Source organism: Cavia porcellus, unplaced genomic scaffold, assembly GCF_034190915.1.
Source record: "Cavia porcellus strain 051 isolate PalLab524CR breed Dunkin Hartley unplaced genomic scaffold, mCavPor4.1 scaffold_26, whole genome shotgun sequence".
Lineage (NCBI taxonomy): Eukaryota > Metazoa > Chordata > Mammalia > Rodentia > Caviidae > Cavia > Cavia porcellus.
Genome location: NW_026947509.1, coordinates 50202039 through 50220157, shown reverse-complemented (window position 1 = coordinate 50220157; position 18119 = coordinate 50202039). Strand labels below are relative to the sequence as shown.

The 18119-nt window shown below is 40.6% G+C and overlaps 1 long non-coding RNA gene across 1 annotated transcript in view; it reads left to right on the top strand.

Moving 5' to 3' along the window:
• The first annotated feature begins 370 nt into the window (after positions 1 to 370).
• LOC134473152 (uncharacterized) overlaps positions 371 to 18119 on the top strand; it is a 66203-nt gene continuing 48454 nt past the window's right edge. Inside the window, exon 1 of the long non-coding RNA XR_010043246.1 lies at positions 371 to 549. This is a non-coding gene — a long non-coding RNA (uncharacterized LOC134473152). The remainder of the gene's footprint in view (positions 550 to 18119) is intronic.

Here is an 18119-nt window from a genome sequence, read left to right as displayed (position 1 = left end):
TGTATGGTGACAAAACTTAACATGTCAGTGACTAAGAAATGATTATTTTTCATAGATACCAAATAGATAATCTAGTGTGTAGGAATAACTCTATTCACAAATTCCACACAAGGTTATTTCTATGTTGAATATTTTTAAAGTGGCCTATAAACATTTTTTCTGCCAAACTGATCTAAACGAAGGAGAAATCTGCTTCTTCCATGCACTCGCTCATGACCTACATACAGCAGCCTTGCAGGCTCTGTGCAGATTCCAGCTCCACTCTCAGCCCCTGCTCCGGCATCTGAAGGAGGAAGTGCACCACGAAAGAGGAGTGTAGAGGCGGAAGAAATCCCTGCTGGCTCACCATGAGCTTCCCGTCTCGGAATATTGAGACGTGGAGTTTTAAGTTCCTGACCCTATTGTCTGCCTCTTCTAGAAATGGAGGTGTGTGAGCCACCACTGGGCCTGCCTCCTGCATTGCTTTGCACAGAGGAAAAACCAGTGGAGACCTTCCTTCATCTCAGCCAAGGAGGTTTCCTTTCAGAGCTGTCTCCTAAGGAGCCGCAGGTATGGTGACATACGTGTCTTAGAGACAAAGCATTGCGTTCCTGAGTTAGATGCAATGCTTGCGATGAAAATTCCACTCAAGAAAATAGCCTACTGATTGGACGCGATAGGAAAGAAACTGTGAGGGAATGGGGTGAGGGTGAGGATTCTGATTGAGATGCCAGAGTGGGGGGTGGAGGGTAGAATTGGGGTGGAGATCTAAAGACAGACTTTTTGTGCCTGATTATTTTTGTTTTGAAACTAAAGTGATCCTCTGCATGAAGTACTTTTTATTATAAATAGCAGACGAAGGAAACACTGATTGTATTTGCATTGTCCATGCGATTGCTGTGTTTTCCTGGGATATCTTACATGGTGCAAAGATCTATGGGAAATGAAACCTGAGATGCTTCCATACATGTATCACACATATACCTACCATTCTAATGTCGTGGATTACAGTACTGTAGGTATGTGGGGGTGGGAGGAGTCTACATTCAGGATTTGTTCCCAAATTTTATTTAAGCAACAGTGCCATCGAGGCACAAGGATGTGAGCAGAATGTGGTCAGAACTGTGGCCTGGGAGGATTGGGGTGAGCTCTTAGGGTGACAAAGATGTCCCCAAAGGATAGAACTGCTCCTCCTAACAGTGGCCCAGAGAGACACTGGTGAAGTCCTTCTAGGGATATTTTTCTTCCATTTCTTTTCCTCTAGTGACCTACAGAATTCTAAATCATTTTGGTCATCCTATGTATTGGTTTCTCGTATGTATATTATGTAGCCTTCAGCATCTCAGTCAACAGGAATCCATTTTTCCCTCTCACGCTGCCTGAGCTCTGGAAACGTGCCACTTGTCACCCCTGCCCTATCTCCAGTTTTGTACCCTGTCAATCTGGACGTGTGTCCTCTCCCACTGGATGGTGCCCTCAGGCCTGCCAGTCAAGGACCGCTTGCAGTTGCTCTCAGAAAAGGCCAGCATCCAGGGGTCACAGCTGGAGACACTGAAGGGCGCTGGACAGTTGCCTGGGAAACATCTAGGTTGCAGGTGAACGTATTTGTTGCATTTTGTAGGACTTTCTGGCCAAGAAGCAAAGCACAAGTGTGTTGGTCAAATATAAATTAGCAGCAGATATATAGGAAGTGGATAGGATAGTAATCACTATGCAAGCTTTTTAAAAAGGAGGAGGGAGCAAAGAAATACTTAAATTTTTAAAGGTAACCCCTGAAGGAGGAGTCAAGTTCACACAGGACTCATTAACGACTATTTTCTTTTTCATACATGGATCTGTCATTCTAAGAGTTTGGATTTTAGCCAGACTCCTGAAGATCTTGCTTTTTAAAAAATTTTATCTAAGGAGAAAAAGAAAAAAAAAAAAAAAAAAAAAAACAGAAAAAGGGTACAAGTAATACAGAATTTAAAAAAATAAACAGTAGGAAATCACTAGTTAATAGATTACATATTGTCATCTTAAAAATAGTTTTTCAAGTTACAAAATTAAAGCATACAAAGTGGACATTCAAATAGTGAGATTGCAAACAGTTCTGTTCAATGATCCAACAAAAGTTCAGTAATATGGTTATCTATCTTATACACTTAAATATACATGCAGTTGTACCCTTTAGAGCACTTTCTTTTCCTCTCTTCCTGAAGATCTTTAAAGAGTTAAATCTAAGATAAAAACCCACTTGTTGCCAACATTCCATTTGATCTGCTAATCAGAGACCAGTGTTACCTGGTCTCTTACTTTTCTCATTGCTGAGACAAAATACCTGACACCCAAAGTTAAAAGGAAGAAAGATTTATGTAGCTCACAGCTTGTAGAGGTTTCAGACCATAATTGACTGACTCCAAGTGAGGGTGGCACATGGCAGATAGAGGGGCATCACAGAGGAGAAGCAGTTTGTGGCAGGCAGAAGGTAGCAAAGCAGCCAGGGTTGATTACAGCTCTTTCTATTCCTTATGTCTTATCCAGGCCGCTTAGGGCAGGTAGCACTCACATCCTTAATCCTAGTGCCCTTGCACCTAGCATTGCCCCATGAATCAACCCTGGTATCACACACCCTAGATCCAGCCACCTCTGAAAAAGCCCCACCTATGGCTGCATAAGGCCATGGGGGACATCTCGACACAAGCCACAACACCTGGTTGTGTATCCACCTGCTTATGCATTGCATACTTTTATCTGGGATTAAATATAGATTAAAAACATTTGCTTTACTTAGATTTCTGTTGTCTCTGATTTTCAGAAAGAGGACATTTCCAGTTCTAAATTTCTAATAGTTTCAACTTAGCTAAAGCTCTACATTTCAAACCCAGTTAGGACTCAAAGGAATAATGAAGTTTCTGCTGATTGGTAAAGGCTTGACTGGAGTATATAGATGCCTGGAGAGCCCATCTCATCTCCTCTGCAGAGACTGGAAAGTGATGCCAACATAACACTTTTTGAGCAAGAAGAAACATATCCCACTAGTGATATAATCCACAAAGAAATCCTGTTCTGTTAAACTGTGCCTTGCATTAGGACAAATATATCGAGTCTCAGGGCAACTCCAGGCTATTAGGTAGAATAGACAAAGCTACCCTAATTGTGAAGTTAGTTTTGGTGAGTTGCATAGTGTGGTCCTGGCATGAATCAACTTTTTCTAAATCGAGCGATGAGGAAAGTGAGCAAGTTGGGGAGAGCTCAGAAAGAAATGGAAAATACGCAGCATGTACGGGCATGGTTTAGACGGCTGTCAAGCTAAATTTTAAAGGATGAAGGGGCATTCTTGTAAACAGTTCACAAACAGAATGACGGGTATATAATAAGGAATAAAAGTTGAGCATAATTAACGTTTTTGTGTTGAAAAGAAAGAAGCAGACTTGTCTGAGTCCTCTTCAGACTAAGGCTGTCTCCCAAGCCCCTAGTGTAGTGGAGTTACCTGTCCACATGAGAATTCTGTCTGATGATGCTACAGGCAGCTGAGTTAGAAAGAAATATTATAAACAGGCGGATAGGGCTGGGCTCTTGAAGGAACCAGTGCAGAAGACCAGATACCTTGCAACTGTGGGGAAGACACATACCTCCTGCTGTGGGCCAGACCTCAAGGCAAAAGATAAATCAAATGCACCCACATACTTCCTAAGGGTAAGCATCAGGAATTGATATTCTAACTAGGTCTGTATCATCCTGAAGAAGCCAGAAGTTACCTCCCCAATCCCCTCCAGCAAGAGTCACTGTTCTGTATTCATGCCTGCTTACCATATGACTTGCTCCCCCATTTGTCCCCACTTTAGTCAATTTTATCTGGACAATTGATGTTTTTTATTTTTATTTTAAAGAGTAAAACTAAACAGAACAAAGTAGATCGGAAGAAAACAATGTAAGTGACACAGATTTCAAAGCAAGATAAGAGGCTATCTACCATGGCTACCATAATGTCTTTTTGTTTTCTTCCAAATAGCTGTCCATATCTTCACACACAATGAACTCACACAAAACTAAATAGTATTGAACTGATCAGAACAGAGTGCTGAAGGCATTATAGACCTTCAAAACCAGACATCAGGAAAATCAACAATGGCTGCTGTAATGTCTCTTGTTTTCATTCAAATTAGCTGTCCATACCTTTTTGTATGTTGAAATTAAACAGTACAAAACAGACTAAAATCACTCTGAACAAAGAATAATAGCATTACTGCATTTCACAAATGACGAGATGGAATCAGCAGTGGATGCCACGATGTCTCCTTTTCTTCAAAGTAGCTGTTCATTTCATCACACATAATGGATTCTCATAAATTGTTTAGAGGAAGTTCTCCACATGTATAAGCCTCTACATGTATACCTAACCTTTCTGTATTAGAGGGAAAAACAAACCAAGACAAAACAAATTACTAGAAAAACACAAAACAAAAAAGACAAATAACAATAGCAAAGAGCCCAGAACAATGATGATATTGGCCTTCAAAACCAGGTGGTAGAAAATAAATAGGGTTCTTATTTTACATGCTGTTCTTCAAGAGTTCCCCAGATCACCAGACACTAACATGCAATATCTGAACGATTAATCTTATAGGTTGACCATAGCTCTGTTCTACCTCAAGCCCACCTTGCAAGTTCCCACTTCTCCCCACCTAGGACCTGTCTCACCTCATGATTTTATTCTGTAGGATCCCCAGAAAAGACAGAGTCTTTGGCAACCCATTTGGGACCCCTTCTGTCTCTCTCACAGATGGAAGCTTTTTTCTGTTAATAAATATGTTCTGCTCTTAACCTCCGTTGTTCCTAAAATTCATTCTTCGATTTTAGAGAACACAGACTCGTACAGGACATCTAGCAGGCTGGGAGTTTCATTCCCGTATACCTGTGAGGGTCCATGCAGGCTTTCAACTTTGCAGAGTTCTCTCTGGGTTTTCTTCTTGGCATGGTATTTCGACTCACTATGTGAATTATGAATATCAGTACCTTCAGGTCCCCTAGTTTTCTCTAGTAAGCATAGGAAGTTGGCCAAAATATTCTTGTGTGAAAATTTGTATAAAAGACTTACTTAAAATAACTTGTGAACACGATATATTTTAGGATTATAGTCTTCATATTAAGACATTCCTTTTAAAACTTCAGTTTTCACCCTGACTGTTACAGCATGTTCATATCCCTCAGCTTTTCTCTCACCTTCTTCCTGGTTGTTAAATTTATAATAATTACATGTAGAGTCACATTCAGAATTTGAACAAACTGCTGCACACTCTGCTGGCTCTTGCGGGATAAGCTAACCTGCCTCCCACAGTACTGTGATGTTTTCACTCATCTGTTTGGTAATTCCACATTTATTGCCCTAATTATGAGCTAATGAGTGCAGAGCTTTGCAAGGGAATTTGCATTATTTGCTTAAGTAGGACAAATTACTAGCTTAACCAAGATAAAACATTCCTTGTTTTTTTGAGACTCTTTCGCTCACCAAAGAAATGCAGTATCTATCTACTATCTAAGCCAAGTTATAGTGGCTTTCAGATAGTAGCGAACTGCTACTTTGAAAACAAACTCTGCTGCAACTCTACTGCAGAGGAAAAGGGTGCTTGGCACAGTCCAGCCCTCTTTGGAAGCCTTTCTTTGCTGTTCTCATTTAGCTACTGATACTCCCATCTACTACTGTCTTTAAGTCCGAAGGATATGAAGGAGACCATTGGCAATTCTCCTTAGAGCCAATCAAGAGTTCCAGAATAATTTAACATAACGAAAATGGACTGTGGACACAGACTTTTTAGATCTCAAATATTAAGCTTTCATGGCTTAACAAAGTACAGATTATTTTAATTATTTGTCTCTTGCAGCCAGAAAAAAAAATGTGGTATGCATTTTAGTTTCATTTTTTTCTCTCCTTTACTGTATATTTTCTCATGGAGAGAAATGACACTGGGAATTTATTTTGGATTTAGAGGGTCATCCTTTTTATTAAATAAGGTAAAGGTCTTATTTTTAGCATTTGCTTTCTCAGAGTGTGTTCATCTTCTGTTAAGGATTATTTTGAAGACTCTGAGAAATGATATAAAGTGTAATATAAGAGGACCACCAGGGACTCCCTAAGAAGTTAAGAAAAGGTGAGCGAGCAAATTAGTCAGCTAAATTACCTAGTTGCTTTACAAGAAGTGAGATCTTTAGTGCCATCACGCTATGCCTCATTAGCTCCATTAGTTGCTTGACATTGTCATTATCTACCCACTTCTTTCCATGCAGTTTCACTGTGTCAGCTTTGATTTCCCCGTACTTATTTTTTTTCCATCTTACCACTATTATATCGCCTTCCAGGAGCATTGATTTTAAATCAAGTGTCACAAATTTCCCACTCATCATTTCCTTGCCAGCGTGAAGCTAACTTTCCCCAGCTGCTTCTGCACCCTTCCTTATTTCAGAGTTAATCACTTGCCTCTGTGGGGCAGTTCGAGAAGCCTCCTCCCCTGTTAAATTCAACATTTAATTATTCAGTGATTTAATTGCCAAGCATTGAATCAGCTGCCCATTAGTGTGCTTTGGCCAAAATAAACCATTAAGAAGGTAAAGAAGAAGTCAATGATACAAGCAATTTTCATAAAAATGATCGGGCACTGATAGAACATTATTTGTTCAGAATTACAGTCATGTTGGAGAGGTGACAAAAATACAAACTTTCACCACTCCTACTTAATTGAAGTCTTGTTACGTGCAACAATTTTGAATGATAGTTGAGATCCTGATTTACAAAGTTAACTTCAGGTTTAGATTAGTTTTACTTTTCTTTGTATTGCTTTAAAAGAGGGTTACCATTCAGCAACTCAAGCCAGTGATGGAAGTTTTGCAAAACAACACTAAGTGGCAATAATTGGCAGAACTTAAGCATTAGCACAACTAAAGACACTCAAGAGAGAGAACACCCAGAACTGCTTCAGGAAGTGGTAAGAACAACGGGAGAAGGTTGCTTGCAGGGCAGGGGGATTTTGAGGGTGAAGAATGTCCAAGTCTTTTACTGCGATAAATTCTTAAAATCTAAATATTCATCCTATATTGCAATCACACCCCATATAGTCACCATTTGTCAGTGTCACACACTTGATAAGGATAAAAAGTGTGATTTTAGAGAAAGAGTAAAGATACCAGGTCAGTGGAATTTGAATCCTGATCGTGGCGATTTAGATATTTGTATGCTCCTTTTTGAAATATATGACATAATACTTTTGACAGCAAGTAACAGGTATAAAAACATCTAAAATGTTATTTCTTAAAACCATAAGCAAAGATTTAAAATCCAAAGCTAACTAAGCCTGCTCCAAAAACAATTATGCATCATTTTATTTGCCAAGGTGCCCTCCTCTTCTCCTCTCCCTTCCTCTCTCTAGTCCCTTTTTTTCTCTAATTTCTTCTTTTGAGGGTTATTTTCAACTTTTTTTTTTTTTTTTTTTTTTTTTTTTGTTACAGTGTACCCTGCTTTTCGCTTCTGAGAGGCAACTACCTTTCTTGGCAAGAACGCCACTGTAATAAACCTGTAAATGAAATACAAACTCCATGGTTGCCTTCCCCAGGCAGGTGACAAGCTTATTTTCTACAGTGACACGTGAATAATTCTAAAGGCCAAATTTACCTATGTGACAAGAACATTATTAAACTAAAAACAAAGGGACCCTGCCTTGGAAGGGTGTTCTGGGAAAGCCTGGCAACCCAAATGCCAAATGATACTCTGTTTTCTCCCCAAATTGTGAACTTCTGGTTCGCCTTATTTTTCAAGTCATAACTTAAAGGCTTTCATGTCGTATATTTAAACTCAAGTAAATTTAAAGGCTCCATAGGAAACTTCATTGGAAAAGTAAGGGCTTGCATTATGGTAAAGAAAATCTTAAGGGACTTTTCATCTAAACTGTCAAGGATTCATAATGCTTTTTGGACTTTTCAGGATGTTTCTTTAGTCACTCTTCTTGGGGATGTCATTTATAGTTTACAGTTTTGAATACCCTGAATTGAGGTTTTAGTATTTGACTAAATTAGTTTGGTTATAAATATGCCCTGCTATCTCCAACATGATAAATCACTTGACATCATGAGAAATAACCCGAAAGTTTCCTTGTATTTTGGTTTAATTAATTCTAAAACACAATGTAGCAAACTATGGTAAATACATCCTCTTCTGTAGCCTTCCCTTTAGGAAATTTTCTACTCATCACATTTACCATATTGTATATTCTACTATATAAGATGGGTAGGATAGTAACCTGGTTCTACAAATAGCAATACAATACCAGAATATCGTGTCTCTAGACTGATTTTTTTTGTTTATTATATCTTAGTAGTATTAGAAATTCCAGCTTACCCTATTACTCAAGACACAAATATAATATATTGGGCAGACATAGAGATACTCTGCAGTATTTTTCAGCTGCAATATCTGTTAATGCATGGCAACTGTGATCTTATTATTTAATTTGAAAAATAGCAGGCATTTCTTGCTTCCTTAGCCTGACTTGAAATTACTGTCTTATCTAATTCTTTTTACTACATAGACTCCATAAAAATTGCTAGCCCACCCAAAATAATTCATGCAGTCTGTAAGCATTCCTGTCCTAGAACCACAGTCTTCAAACTTAGTAAGAGACATAAAGAAATGAATTCTGGGAGCTTTCAACTTTATGCTTCTTTGGAAACATACGCAATAACCCACACTTTACTCAGTATTTGTAGACTCGAAATAAATTCGCTCATAACTAATGAATCTTCTAAACATATATTTAAAGGCCTCACTTTATCATTAATGCTCAAGAAATATGACTCTTGCCCAAGATTGTCTTGCATCTGTGCTATTATTGCTCAAGATTCCTAATCTCCCCCAAAATTTGCTCATGACCCTTATGGAAACAGTAGATTAAAGACATTGCAATACCTCAGAATTGCATCAACTGATTCAAAATATTAGCTTTTCTCTTCTTATATTTCTCCTGAGATTCAGCCATGTCCATCTATAGAATTTTCCAGTTTTAACATTACCGGGGTTTTCATTTGCTGAATCTTTTGTTTTAATTAAACCCACTCTCTGGTTCTCTATTTGTATATTTGACTATTAACCTTATCAAAACCCCTGCAGTGTTTTGCACCCTCATTCTTCTATGGCTGCCAATGGTACACTTTTTGTGTTGTCCCAAATGCTTTCTTCTTTAAACAACTGAGCTGATAATATAATAAACAACATGCAGAAATTTTATTATTCAAATAGAAATTAGCTGAAATACCTCCAGTATGGAGAATAATAATTTAATGTGAGAAAATACATGTAAACACCACAGCTTAGTACCCAACACAAGGGAGGTCCAGTAGCTTTTTAATATTACTTCTCTATCTTCTTTCCTGTCATCCCTTTCAATATTTATAATACCAAACTTAAGGAATAAAAAACTGAAATTCCTTTTCAGTCAGAAAACAAGATGGGATTAGAGTCAATAAGATCTAATTTTGTAAGTTTAGGTTTTACTTAAAACTATTTAAGAGCCCATTTCCAGTGTTTCTGAGAAGACGAGAAAGAGAAAAACAGCTCATCCTTTGGTTTGGTGACCACAGAGACAGCCTTTACTTCCCTAGAACAGACTTAGTTATTTCCAGAAAATTAAAGAATTTTATTCCCCAATCGCACCCAAGTTTACTGGAAACACTACATTTCGTTACTGTGCATTGTGTTGGTCCCAGTCCTTAAGTGGGTTCGGATTATCTTTGGTTTTAACTCCTTTTTTTGGTTCAACATGCATTTTCAATCCCCCTTTCTCTATTGGTAAATTCATCTAAATACTGGTTTCTCTTGCACAATTCTTTTCTGAGAATCCCTCCGCTCCCTGTACTGAGGTTTAAGGTATCTATAACAACCCCACCGTGGCCCTAGCTCTTGCTCTGTTTTCCTCTGGTTCAAGGAACACTTACCTACCTTCACCCCTAAACTTTCTTCAGTATTCAGTTCAAAATCCAGCTGGCACATGAAGCTCTTCCCATTTCAGTCAAGCTCTTTGGGGCCTGGGGCTGTATTCAGAGGTATGAATGTATACTTGGCTTTTCTTGACCACTGTTTCCGTATCTCAAATGGTGTGGAGGTTACATACAATTGTAATACATTCATACATGTTTAATTTGGCTTTATTATAGTACCTCAAATATAGAGACCATAATGTACATTTCTAAATTTCCTCCATAGCTCAAACTCATGGACCACATAACAAACTAAACATATTTTCAGTGAGTCACTAAAAAAAAAAAAAAAAGAATCAGCTTCTCTATGACTGGACGCCCAAATCTGTAGATCATGGCAACTATTACCTTCTCCAATCTGTTGATAGCCCTTTAATCACCACCACAGTTCCATTAGTTTGCTTTTGTCCCCGAAAAGACCAGTAAAGATTACCAGGTGTGTAGGAATCTGATATTTTCCATTGGCATCAAAAGTAGTAAAACAACAGTCTTTGGGAAAACTATTTTTGCATATTCTTTTGTATCCTTTTGGTTTTTATTTCCGTACTAGATGGTGGTATTAGATCTTGCAATGTAACTTTACTTTTTCCACAGTCCTCCTAGCTATTGGTACCAGAGTCACATCTACTTGATCACTGGTTATTAGTTTAGCCAAAGGCCTCTTGGCACCAGAGCCCAGTGTGGAATAAAACCACAAGGCTAAGGTCTTCTCCAGGATGTCGCTTGATTCAGAGAGAAGCTGCTAACAGGAAAGACAGCCTGACAGTGGTGAGTTTGTACACAAGGAAGTCTCTATATATTTTTCATTCACAAGAAGATGAATACTTTGCTTCTTTGTTTTTTCTAGGTCATAAATAATTTCAAATAACTTGAATTCAAGGATTCAGTGACCAAGGGGACCATGGAATTAAGAAACAGGACGCTAACATGGAGTAATTTAAAATGGCATGAAGTCTCTGGATAAGATCAAAGAAAGTTCCCTTTTCAGCTTAGACCACTTCTGGGGTGGCAGCTTACTGTGGCCAATATTTATTGTCTACACAAGCCTGAGACAGTTCTTATCTGTGGTCTCGTGGTGAGAAAGCCTTTGAAACAGACTTAGGTTACCCAAGAAAATGCTGGGTGGAGGAGATAGCGGGGCACGATGGCAGCCGTGCTAGCTGGTAGTCTAGCAGGGATAGTCAGGATTTTGTACAGGTGGAACTAATTTACGTCAGAATGCTGGTTCTAGCTCATAGTTCAGAACTGAAAATTATTTCTAGCATTCTCCAAGTTCAGTCAGTGGCTTATTTCTTTAAAAACTGGGATCTTGGGGGCTGGGGATTTAGATTGGTGGCATAAGCACTTGCCTTGCAAGCAGGGGGTCGTGAGTTTGATCCCCAGTACCGATAAAAAGGAAAAAAAAAAAAAAAAAACTGGGATCTTGGATCTTAGAAGTGAATGTCTCCTCACCAAATATAATTCAGAACTTTGCATGTATAAATGTTTCATTCCCTGACTGAGTCAGCTAAAGTAGTTTAAATTTCATTCTCTTACTTTTGAGATGATTGGACGTGCAGTGCCATAGCGGGAATTTCTTTGCTCCTCATGTCTATCCCAGGATCCATCTTGTTCTTTAAAAACTTTCCATGTCCTACATGCCATAACTTTCTTCTTTATTCTGGTGACTTTGTTCCCTAAAAAACAAACCCTATACACACATTGAGTAAGCAAAGTGCTTTGTTTGTAAAACTTAAGCCACTGGTATGAAACAGGGAGGTGAGATGTCCACAGAGAGAGATGATAAAACCTTCCTACAATACGCATTCGGTGTGATGTTCATCACAGTTCTACAAAACAACATTAACAAATGTGGACTATGTCCATGTCATAGGTTTGGATTTTACTAAAAACCCAGTGTTTTAGATTTCAGGACGAAAATTGTCTATCAAATAGACAAATCTCTTCTTTTACAAGTAAAGTTAGAGATGCCAAAGGCTGCTGGGCGTGGTGGCTCACGCCTGTAATCCTAGCACTCAGGAGGCTGAGGCAGAGGGATCATTGTGAGTTCAAGACCAGCCTGGGCCCAGAGTGAGCTGAAAGCCAGCCTGAACTGCATAGCAAGACCCTGTCTCAAAAAGACAAAAGGAAAAAAGAAACAACAACAACAACAAAAAACCACACAGAAGTGCTAGAGCCAGCCAGGGCTGCACAGGGCTGCACAGCTGAGAGCTGCCTTCCCCTCCTTGTGGGTTTCTTCCCTTCCAACCCTGGAGGAGTGAGAGAATGACAGGTAACAGTTGTGCCACAGAGGTATGTGAACATGGAAGCTGACCCTCTGAGACTTAGAAAGAAATAAAGATAATAACAAGATAAGTAGAAGATAGAAATCTGTTTAATAATCAGTCCTGGGTTCCGCTGTCCCAATCATGATTTTTTTTTTTTTTTGTTAGAGTATTATAGAATGTTTTGAAATGAGTAAACAGCCCCACTGTTCTGATTCACCACTATTATATACAACCTGTTAACATCTCTAAAAGACATTAGAGTTGAAAATGACTAAACCAGTTTTCGAGTGTATACTTTTTCTCGGGTTGGATTGTATCCACGTGATTATTTTGCAGTCCTACATTTGAATTTTAGGTCATTGGAAATGTAAGGCTTCCTTCCTCTCCAAAAGGTAATTCCAGCATAATCTGTCTTGGGAATCAAGTCGGGAGACTTAGGAAACTGACATGGCCCCATAGAAAACATTGTGCATGGCATCTGATAAGAAGGGCACCAATTTTAACTTTGACATCTGAAACTGCCTGGGAATCTCCTAACATCACCTAACCAGTAACACATAACCAGGGTAAGGAACACTTACATTCCTTATTAACCAGTCAGGGCCATGTGGTAACTGGGATATCATCTGGAGGAACAGATACCCAAGATGCCTGAAACATAAAGTACACTCAGGCTTGCTTGCCTGGACAAATCCCCAGGAGACGAAAATGTATAGTATAGCTACTTGGATGCCATGGAAGGAGTTATTAGCCAGCTGGGCAAAGTGAGTGACATTTGGTTGAGGCGGGGTGCGGGCACAGTACTGCAGGCAATCTGGCTTTCATCTTCCATCATTTATTTGGCAAACTCAGACATCGTTTCTCATGACTCCCCCTCCTATCTGAAGCAGTCATCTCGGGGTGAGAGGATTTATTGCAAATTTCACATAATGTTACTTCAAGAGATTTCCAAGGGAAACAGACCGCCTGGAAAACATGCCCAGGTCGAAGAGGAATAGAGCATGACCCGGCATGACTGACCTCAGCCCTTTCTGGCTTCCTTGTGTTCCTGAGATCTTCCTTTCTACTTTTTAGATGAGCCCGCATTGAGTTACAACCTCTTTAGATAGAGCAAAGGGAGACGTGAGACTCCAGCTCCATTTTCCTTAACAAGCTGAGGAGCTCTAAGGGATGGATGGACAGACAAAGCATTCTTCAGTCATCCTCTTTGTGCGCTGCTTCTATTTAGGGGAAGGTCGGGGCTTCCTCATCCTGATAAGCCTGGGTGCAGAGAGCACCTATTCCCAGAGGCCTCGCTGTTTCTTAGCTTTCTTTGTTTCTCTCCCTGTCTGACCTGCTTTATTCAGGCCATAGGTGAGGAATTAGCTCTGAGGAATTCTGAAGTCCAGCAGCGTCTGGAGGAGACGCAGGCATGCACACAGAGAAACGGGGGCCAGGCTGCCCCCCACTGTCACAGTCAGCCTCCTGGTGACTTTCTCTGCACAAGTCAGCCAGGATCCTAAGTAGGGCAGGTGACAGGGCAGGGAGGTTACCACTTGAAGGTGGTAATGGAATGGTTACATTTGTTCCATTTCCTATGTTCTTTAGATTTGCAAGATCATTATCATGCAAACGGATTTGTGCTGTGCCGTTTCCTGTTCCTGTTACAATCTTTATCATGACAAGAAGGTACTACGTTTTAACGCCTGGTGTTATATTTGTTTTCAATAACAGGCATGTGGTCTTACTTTTGTTTCTGCACTGTGTTGGGTGCACAAAAGCAAAGGTAGCACAGTCTGGGAATTTGAATGATAGTAAACTGAATCTACAGGAGGCCAGACAATACCAGGGTAGGGACAGCCACCCTCTTCCTTCTGTAACCCCACATAACCCCCAGAACTTTCATAGGAGGCTCTGACTTGCTTTTCCAACCCTCCACAGAGATTTCAGGTTTCCACTTTTCTCATCCGTGGCTCTTTCCAGCCCAGATGACACTACTAGTGACAGTCAGGTTGGATCACAGAAGGGGCAAGCCAGAGCAGTTTCCAATTATCATCAAAGAATTTCCCTGCTATTACTATGCTGAGACTTCAGGCTGTTGATATAGATGAGATCAAAAATAGAACATGGTATAATAAGAACCTTTGCTTCCTGGCATGAACTAGAATCAGAATAGCTAATGGTACAACACTTTCAAGCTCTCCTTGTTTAAAAGTAGGTTTAGTTCTTGTGAAAGCTGCTGAGTTGACAGCTCAGGATACTATGGGATGGAGAAAAAAAAAAGCCCTCCCTCCCCACTTTCCCAAGTCTAACTTCAGCTTGCCCTCAAGGGAATGTCTGAGGAAGAAAGAAGTTGGTTCTTTCTCCAAATACTTTTAATCTTTGAATTCACAAATAGGAGTATTATCCAAGCTGATTAGGAAGAATATTTCAAGGTGGGGCTGTGTTTCCCCTCAGATCAAAGTTCAAATTGACAGAATGTTTCGTTCAGGCAACTGCAAAACCACCCAGCACAAGCCGGTTTTGAAATCCTGTGTCTTCTTCACAAGCGAACGCCAGAGCTGTGCAAGTGAGGTTTGCAACGCATTATGTGTGGTTGAAGTTTCAAGAACTGAGCCTTTAGCGAAAGATAGGGGAGCGCGTTTGCTTCATAACCAGCGCTTGTGAAGCTCTAGTCCTTGCGAATGCTGACCCAACTCTATTTCAGCAAAGCTCAGGGGGGCAGGTGGGGCTAAGGACTTGGGGACGGGATGATGGGGTTACTCGAGTCTTTCAAAACTCAGTTGAGCAGCACTAAAAATCGCACCCCATCCTCAGGCAGGACTGACCTGATGTTCAGAAGCTTTGGGGCGGGGATCCATTAATGTATTTCTGGGGAGTTCTGAAACTCTGTTACATATTTTGCTTGAACACAGGAACTCTGCCTAAAGGGAATTTTCAAGGTCTCTGTGACACCTCAACATTTTCCGGGCTTCCTCTTAGGCAGTTAAGTCTCTTTTCTCACTCTTCTCCAGTTTGGGACCGTGCCCAACAGTCCCACTGTGGAAACAGGGAAAGGTCAGTAGTAATGAGATGTAAGTTGATTTTTCATATTCGGGAAGGTTGATCCCTTTTTTCCTTTGGGCTGTTTTGTTACTTGCTAACTGTATTTTTATCTTTGAGTTTCAAAGTTTTTGTTTTTCTTTTGGAAATGACATAGGAGTATGTGTAGAATGTACTTAATGTCTACAGCATCATTAAAGCAAGCCATACAAACAAGCACCACTCACCATAAAGAAAAGTTTGCCTGTTTGTTTGTTTGAGACAGGGTCTCACTATGTTATCTCAGGCTGGCCTTGAACTCACAGCAATCCTCTTGCCTCAGCTTCCTGAGTGCTGATTGGGATTACAGGCATGCACCACCACACCTGTCCTAGAAAGGATTCTCAATGAACATTATCTTTTTTAAAAAGGGTAAATGTGGACCAGGGATTTAGCTCAATGGCATGGTGCCTGCCTGGTGAGTGTGAGATCATGAGTTCAAGTCTCAGTACCAATAAATAAGTAAATAAAAATTAAAAAAAGATGAAACTAAGAAATTGTCACTCAAATGGTAAAGGATGAAAATCTATTATCAAATATAGCAGTTGCCTCTCGGAAGTAAATACAATTATATTACCTGCTCTTATTTTTTAAAAAATGGTAATAAGAAAGAAGTTAAAGGGAACAGCTCCTCTTTTTTCTCTGAATGTTGTTCTGGGGAGTTCAGAAGGTCAGGAACTTGACACTGGTTTCGAGTAGAAGAAGCTAGTCAAGCAGGATTTCTCTGCCCTCTGGACAAATGGTGAGCCTGCTTCAGGAATTCTGAATAATGATTGCTGTTCTCCTCAGCCTGGAGAAAATTTACCTTTCACAAAACAAAGAGCTTGTGGCATTAGCTTAATCTCATTGCCTGAGCGCACAGAAATCAGTTTTGCTCTGCCGAGTTATTATCGTTCCTGATTTACGAGCATGAGAACTATTTTGTCTGGTTCCTCAGGTCTTCATGGAAATACAGCTCTTATGGCATCTCCGGAGCATGATGTAACTAACGCCCACTGCCCCCTGTACCTCCCAGCAGGCAGCCAGAGAAGCAGGCTGCATCCTAAGGCCACCAGCCTTCCGTTGCTCTAAGGGGCACAGAGGCAGTAATTTTATGCCTGCAACCAGGATACTCACGGTTTCAAGGCTTCATTTTTTTCCCCTACTAAAACTACTCTTAATTCCTATGCAGACACCCATGTGTTATCTGAACTCTTTGTGGCACTGTAAGTCAGTTGTCTATACTGACTTTATTGTGTTGTCAGGAAACAAGTAATTAAACTAAATTCTTCTGCAGTTGGGTTCTTGAACAAATTAGCATCTGAGTTGATTTGAAGAGGATCAGGTATTGGCAATGGTTAGCCAAAGTTGCTAGCTTTGCTGTTTTCACCAGAAAAACAAAGTTCCCTTCATTTTTAACTCTCTCTCATCATCCCTTGGTGATTTATATTGTTTTGGAATCATTCTCTACCCTACATAACAAGTACTATTAACCATATGGGATTATGGGTCCAAATTCCCAGGGAACAGAGAGTAGCTGTGAATATTTTCGTATGTCTCAATATTATTGCCTTAATGATGTCTGAGATTGCTGGAGTAATTTTCACCGAGAATCCCCCAAGCAATTGACATCTCAGGAATTATGCCACTGACAATGGGAAGCCCATTAATTCTGAGGGAGAATATATGCTTTCTTTCACGGGCCCTGCATTGACTCAAAAACTGATATTCACCTTGAGCTAAAATAGATAAATCTTGTCTATGTTTTTGGAAATCTGTGAAGATTTTTCAATTTGGAAGGGTGGAGCATAAGGCTGGGTGTGTGTGTGTGTGTGTGTGTGTGTGTGTGTGTGTGTTTTCTTTTAAAAAATAATCAGGCATATAATTTGCCTTTCACCCCAAGTGAAACTTACATAATATGAATCCCTAAACTTTTATACAACCTTTACAATTGACTGTAGGTCCAATTAAGTAGTGTTTTGTATTTTCCCAGTGGTTTAACTCATCTTTATTGTTTGCTTTGATACCATTTCTGTCGATGTCCGCTCCCGGCCGGCAGGAAGGACACACGACAAAGTCTGGTAGTGGACAACCTTTTCTTTTTATTTTCCTTCTCCGTACAGCCTGCCCTGGGTTCTCCCAGCTGAAGCCTCCTCTGGTCCGCTCCCCGCGGCTCCTTTTGTGCTTCAGTCTGCCCCAAAGCCTCTACCGGTCCGCTCTCCGCGGCTCCTTTTGGGCTTCTACTTCCGGGCTTCTACCTGGCTTCTTCTTCCGCCCAGGGGTGGCACCGGTATATATACGGGTACAGTGTCCAATCATGTTAAAGTAAGCAAGGCAAGCTGATTGGCTAACATCATCAGTTGCCAGGCAGACTATATTGTTGAGCGGGTTGTTTACGCGGTAAGCAGGAAGCTAACATATTCGATGGGAGGGGTAATCTACCTCAGGCTTTGCTCTTTCCTACAGGCCTCACGTCCGCCAAGTGAGGCGACCGGGCTCGGGGCTGCGGCTCCCAACATCTCCCCCTTTTTTATTTTTTATGAATGTGCGCATCGTAGCCCTTCCTGGACTGGGTGCAGAGGCTTATGCCCTATGCGTAGGCCCACCGTAGGTCCTTGGCTTAGACCCTGGTCGGCCGTCCCATGGTCTGCCAAGGCCCTGAGGCCCTCGTCCTTTTTCTAGGGCCAGGCACAAACTGGACGGAACCTGGATGCACACAAGCTTGCACTCATTCTCTCTCCGTAAAGAAAATCCCCTCGGAGAGAAATTTAGACCTGGGCAGCATCTAACAGTCCAGCGGCTTACGTGCAGGATGGGGTAGGGCCTGGCTTA